The sequence below is a fragment of the Camelina sativa genome, chromosome 1 (assembly GCF_030686135.1).
Source record: "Camelina sativa cultivar CO46 ecotype springtype chromosome 1, ASM3068613v1".
NCBI classification, from domain to species: Eukaryota; Viridiplantae; Streptophyta; class Magnoliopsida; order Brassicales; family Brassicaceae; genus Camelina; species Camelina sativa.
Window position 1 is genome coordinate 22,672,760 of NC_141880.1, and position 7,291 is coordinate 22,680,050.

Below are 7,291 nucleotides of genomic sequence, written 5' to 3' on the forward strand. Positions count from 1 at the left end.
GCAATGATGATGCAAGAACTACCTAAACATGCAAAGTTTATAGAAGAGGCTAGAAAATGATGCAAAACAATGAGTTATCCTAGCTAAATGCATGAAAAATACATGCTTAGGAGAGACAAAATATAGACATATTAATGGGAATAGAGGAGGAGATTTAACTTGGAGGTTTCGAGGAAAATGATGGTGTCGATCGACACCAATGTGCGTATGGCGCGAGGACTCTAGCGAGTGTTGATCAATGTAACACCCTAATCCCAAAATACACCAAAAGAAAATACCAACTTGCGTAGCTATTCACATTTCTCTCCTGGCCTAAAGAAGGGAAAAGAGACACTCTTCTTTATCTCGTTATCATGTAATCATGCACCTTAAATATCACACTCAGATCAAGGCCCTTGTGGCAAAACTGTTCCCACACTCAGAGCAAGTCTCTCATGGCATAACTACTACCACACTAACATTCTCATTCTCGTTCTCATGCATATGCTTATGCAATTCGCTAACTTGTTTTAACATGTATCCTTAAAAATTAACATCACATTCAAGTTACTAACAACCTAACTTCATCATGTAATCACAAACCACCCAAAGATAACTGTCGAGCCTATACTTAGCAACTATTGAAGAATATATAAGGAAAGAGGCTACTGCATAACCGCAAATACCACCCTCATCTGACTTTGAGCTGGCAAGAACTGGAAAGAAAGGCTGAAGCAGCTAGCAACAATCTGAAACTTGCACCAGAAGCAAAACAGTTCAACACGGATAAGGGTTCCTGGTTTTTGACAGAAGCAGATGATTCTTGTCCGACAAGCAACCAAAGTAGAAGTTAAGGTATACCTTTTTCGGTGATAATGATGGCTCAGGTGGTTTCCCTAGCACTACTTCTATCGGTAACAACCATCAAAATGACTTGAAGTTCTTAGGTAACAACCGTCGAAATTCTTCTACCAAAACCTCTGGTCGAAACTGCAAACTGTTTCTGACACTTAGTTAATTTATGGGTTCAGAAAACAATGATTTTTCACCAACTCGTAACTTTAACTGCGGATGGAGTTTACCTCGTAATAAATAACCGAAAGTTGCTACTTCTCCCTTGCAACATGATCTATCCAACGATACCAAAGGTGTTGTCTGGGTCCTTCAGATCCGACGGTAAACGGTTCACCAAAACTCCTACTTGATAATGTTTCTGAATTTCTCTTCTTCACTAAAACCAACTGTGGTGTCATAAATTACGAACTCAGTAACCAATAGAGGCATATTCAATAGAATAGATCATATATTCATGATAGATTTGACTTAATTAAATGAAGTCGGTGTTAAACAGTGAAAATGAGACGTCCAACTCTTCTATTCGCTTAACGTGATCCCGAAAGGAAATAGAAAACACAACGTCAACTCTTGATCACTAACGATGGCGATGAAGGATTGAAACCAAGGAGATCTGATGCTTTAGGGTTTTGTCTTTTCTGTGAAAAGAAGCGGCTGGAGGTAGAGGGAGATGTATACATATGTACACATGTGCACGTAGGTTTACGATCAAAACATTTGGGACCATAGTGGGCTGGATCGGATCTCACAATCAACCCCATGTGGAAGAGTCGGTCAACACAAATTAAGGTTTTCAGGGAAGTCGAGCATGTCTCAGACGACAACAGGTGACAAGTCTTGGTTGACACGTAAGCCCAAACAAAAAAAAAATTATGCATATGCTTCCTAAGAAAAAAAAATTAAAATTGGGTTGCCTGGAACATAAATTATGGATATGTATTTTAAAAGTCCAAACGAAATGACTAATGTAAGACCCACAATTAGTGAGAATATTTTTTTCTTGGCAGTGAACAAGGAGTTTCCTTGGTGTTTATTCAAAGCTAAAAAATAAAACTATAAACAGACCTTTCTCAAAAATGCAGTTTCTTGGACATCATCCCTAACAATGGACTCGACAATAATCATGATATAGGAACCAAGGGGATGCCTCAAAAAGTGTGGTGGAAGATGGAGAGTCTATAGCTGGCCGAAGCGCACTCTCTAAAGATTCTACTGAATGGTTGATGGAGTGAAGTGGATAGATGGTGAAACTATCGCTGGCCAAAGAGCACTCTCAACAGATTCCATAGAGATGGAAATGAATCGATGGGTGGATCAAGAGACGCCACAAAGATCTGTGGAAAGATATTCAATAAGCCATATAACTCTCAAACTTCAAGGAATCACACACAAGATATTTTGAACTCCTCTTTAGTTTCCTTGTGCATGATCTAGTTCTTGGTGCTTGATTTTCATAGTAGGGATATTTATGATCTCTTCTTCAGATTCAATTAAGTTGGTTTCGATATCCTCACCAATTCAGAGCTGCATCTAACTAATGGAAATCTAAATGTTGTGTAAAATCATTGTTTTTTAACCCGTCGACAAGACAATTAACTTACCTATAGATATGCGTAATGTGTACTAACTCCTAGTCAACTTCGAACTCTACCCGTGTAACCGCCCCTTCCCCAAGCGATGTAGAAACCATAGTACACACCCATCATTCCGCTAGCAAAACCGAACATAACCCATTTCTAAGATCAAGCACTCCAAACCATCGCCCCATTGAATTGCGCATAACCCCGCCAGCCGTCACCAATCCTGGAATCCCATGAGAGGTACCTTCTGTATTCAGTTTCAACCATACCTCCGTCGGTGGACTCCACTTAACCATTTTACAACTCTCTCCCTAATAACAGGATTTTCACCAAGGGTATCAATTCCCTATGCAGTTGTAGTACAAAGGGTTATAACTGCAAATGGTTGTTATGCTAGCAGATATGATGCAATTAGAACAATGCAAGTAAACCAAATGATAATTGGGGTTTTCACTAAGAACCTAGTGTGAATGGAAGTAAAAAGAATAAAACAAGAATTACTCGACCTTGATACACGATGTAAGCAATCGAGTATCGGATCGACTAACAGAAAAAATAAGAAAGCAATGATGAACAACTTGATGATCTACACGAAATTGGTGATCGAGTACCGATTCAGGTAAAAGGTCGAGTTAAAGATAAAAGTTTAAACAATATAATACGAAAGCTCCGGTTCATAAGTACTCCTAACTGATTTCCCTCAAGAAATCTATTCCCTAGAAAATGAATCTCGAAATCTTGTTAATCCACTCTTGTGGTAGAAACAATCAACCCGAATCACTTCCTTACCTAACTCTCGTTGGAGAAACATGACTAAGCAGACATTAAAATACTATTCATTATTGTCAATAAACTCCTTACTCATCTAATCTCTTAGGCTACGTGAGTGAATCTCTAGCATAGGTTGACTCGGCCAATTCATCGAACACCTATAGGTGCTGAAATACCTACCATCTAATCTCAATCTGTCGGTCTGAAACTAGCACTAAGAACACCTATCCAAAAGGGAGTTTTCATAAAAACAATCAAGCTAAGGCATCCTAACCGATCAAGAATACATACTAGCCTATCCTATACCTAGAAACTTTAGTTCACTACTCAGATCTCATGTTAATCGACACATAAGCATAAATTAGTAAGAATTTCATAAATTCAAAGTAGATGATGTATTGTAAAAGGAACAAAACATAGTGCAGAATCAAAGTAGAAGAATCTCAAAAAACAGAAAATAAAAGAAATCATAACAAATCTTGTAAAAAGTAAATCGGTTCTCTCTCACTCTCTGTGTAGCTCTTGCTCTCTCGTTCTTGTGTGTCTACGGCTGCTAGGGTGAGGAAATAGGAAACCGGAGCCTATGTCACCAAAGTACAGAGAGGTTTAAAAGAATTGATTTGGCCACCTATGTCATCAAAGTGCACTTATCTTTTCGATCATGGGTACTGAGAGAAATCCGAAGTTAAGCGTGCTTGAGCTGGACTAGTCTCAGGAAGGGTGACCTTCTGGGAAGTAACTATCAGAACTGTGTGAGTGAGGACAAAACACAAGGAAAGATCATGTGGTGATTTGTAGAGATGGTAACAAGTCTTTAAAGCCTCACGGACATAGCAAACCTAGATGTTAGATATAGATGGGCTCACAGGCCTAGTGAGAGGACATGAGACCCATTAAGGAAGGTGGACCCATGGACTGGGATTGGACATGGGGTCCACTAATAAGTGGTGGTCGGGGCGTTACAGTTTATATATGAAAACCATTTGACCTAGCCGCACAGCTTTATTCAAAGGTCTACACGAGGTTGAGGTCAGGCACCTCCTCTGATTAGACTTCAGGTAGTTCTTCTCATACTCGGATCTGTTTTGTTGGGTTTAGGTTTGGGCTGTTCTTCTTGCACGATCACACCATCAGGTACATACTTGGGGTTCTCCTCATTCTTGCTTCTTTTAGGCTCCAAAACACCTGTTTTCAGCCAAAATGCACAAATGCAACAATGCAGCACCCTAAATAATCTAAATGCAAATATCTAAGGTTAAGAACCAAAATAGGCTAAGGTTAGGCTATATATATAATGCAAAATATGACTAAAAAGATGCCTAAGAAAGTGTAAAGTAGAGAGTTTTCAAAGGGTTTAAAAAAAAAAACTGGTTTCTCTCAACAAAAATAGATTGTGCTTTAGGAGAATGCTAAAGGTAAGCTCTAACAGATGCATACAAGAATAGGATTTCATCTACCCAAAGGCACATATATCAATTTCGATCCTTTCTAATCTACACCCAACAAATGTCTAATTTCTACCTTTTAGCTTAAGCTCTTCTAAACCCATTTTTTTTTACTTTGCTAGTCTTAGGATAGTTTTCTTAAAAATCTTCTAGTGGATTTGCAAGCTTATCTAACTACTTGGTTCTTTCTCTTTTTTTTTTGCGTTAATCTAGAACCAACATTTTTTGTATTCCCAAATTCTTCACTATATTATTATTTATTTATTATTGTTATTTTATTACACTATATTCTTTAAGATTTTGTTCCCTTTTCTTTTCAAGTTTTTTTTTCTTCTCTTTTTTTTTAAAAAACCAAAAACTCCCAAAATTTCTGAAACAAGTTCCCACCTAGTCCTATCTTGTTCGGATAATGTGAAACTAGAACTACTTAGGATCATATTCTTGTCGACTCAAACCTAACATTTACTACCAAGCTCAATCCAAAATAGTCCTAATCACTCAAAGAAATGGCAGTGGCTTGAAAGAAGGGTAAGGTTAATGGCGGGGTGAACTGCTCCAACAATGGGAATCAGCTACTTGGATTAACAAGTGTGGTAAAAAAGAAAAAGATAATCCAAGTATATGTGTTGTGTCCATGAGTTTGATTTCAGTGCACTACTTGACGGTTATTAGTCAAAATTAAGTTCAAATGGGATAGGTAATGACATCAAATCACAGCATGCTTCGACTAAGTTTCAAATGTAGGTATAAGTATTCAAGGTGTGGTTCAGTTCTACCTTTCAAACTTAATCAACAAGCATGAAAACAGCTAGTAATGAGGGCATTGAATTTATCCTAGTTAATCAACAAGTTTACAAGGCTATACGCATAATAATCCCCAATGCAAATGCAAACAATCCTATATGAAACAATCTAGATTCAATCCTATTATGTAAATGCAACTACATGAACACTTTTTTTTTATGTTTCTGTTGTTTTTTATTTTTTATTTTTTGATGCATATAGATGCATAGTCAAATGTATAAAGCTAGTATGCAATAATATGAAATAAGAGAATAAAAAAAAAATAAAAAAACAATGTTAAATATATTCTAGGACCCTCCCCCAAACTTAAACTACACAGTCTATGTGTAAGTAAGAGTTGGAAAAAGAATCAAAGAATCATAAAATGAAAAAAAACTTAAATGCAATTATATTAACAAAAGTTGGATGAAGGTGCTACATCATGGGTTGGTGAAGAAAGAGTTTGTAGCAGCCTCCATACTCGCCAATGTGTATCCAGGGTCGTCGCCGGTTTCAGTAGGTACCGAGGTTAGCTCATTAGAAAGATCGGTAATGTGCACAGACGACTAGCTCGGACCAGCATCTGAGGGGTTGGTCCGGTACGACATTGCGTAGCTCACCAGGTAAGGCATCGGGTAGTATGATGGATATTGTTGGAAAGAACCCTAGTGGTTACCCGAGTAGCTGTTCGAAGTGTGCATCAGATACGACATTGGATACGACAACTGGGAAGGCTGAGAAAAAGGACTCGCATGCTCACTAGAGTAGGTGCTCGAATGTGGCATCGGGTATGACATCGTGTACCCTGTCAGGTGAGGTGTCGGATAGGCCTCTGATTGGCTCTTCCAATATTTATCAGGTCTGGTGCCATCCTCCTCTACAGGTAGCTCGTATGTCAAAGCCCTATGAGATTCTATAGGTGCTAAAACCGCAGACTCCACTGACTGGTCCACTCCTCGCCATCCATGTGGGTGCGTAGGTTAGAGTAGGAGCTGATGCACATGTTGCCTTGTCTTACAGCTCCCTGATATGACCTCCCATTATCTTGTCTGTCCTGGTAAGGTCCCTGACTTTACTTGCCAAGAACTTGTTCATCCTCTTCACCATCCGATTCAGCGATGTGCTTTTCTCATCCCTACTGCTTGCTTCTCAGAGCAAACATAGTCCTCAAAATCATAATCCTCTGAGTTTTCTCTCGGCCTTTGTCTTCTTGGCTCTCTATCTTCAGCCTCAGACTCCACCTCAGGGTTGTACAACGCCTCTAGTGGTGGTATGACCTCGGGGTTATACAACACCTCAGACTCCACCTTGGGATCTGCCAGGAATCGTGCTAGTATGAGGTACTCGACATCTAACCATCGTGGATCGTGCACAACTCTCTTGAGAGGTACATCGAAAGCTACTAAGATCAGTGCTAACCTCCTATGGAGATCTCTCTGGATCCTCCCCTCTTCTCAGTCTTCATTGCTCAACTCTTTAGGTACAAAAACTGATCTAGCAAAACAAAAACCATACTGGTATTTGCTACATATCCATGCAGCGTTTATGAGATTGATGAACATCGTGTTCGAGGAGTTTCTTGACGTGTCTGTCATAATTTTCATCTACGACATCGTGGTTTATTCCAAGAGTTTGAGGAGCATTGGGTGCATTTGAGGGCAGGTCTGGAGAAGCTGTGGGAGCAAAAGTTTTTTGCTAAGCTCAACAAGTGTAGTTTCTACCAGCGTGAGATGGGTTTTCTGGGTTATATTGTTTCTGTAGAGGAGGTTTCTGTAGATCCGGAGAAGACTCAGGCCATCAGGTATTGTCCTAGACCCCAGAATGTCCCAAAGATCAGGAGTTTCCTTGGATTTGCAGGTTACTACATGAGATTTGTGT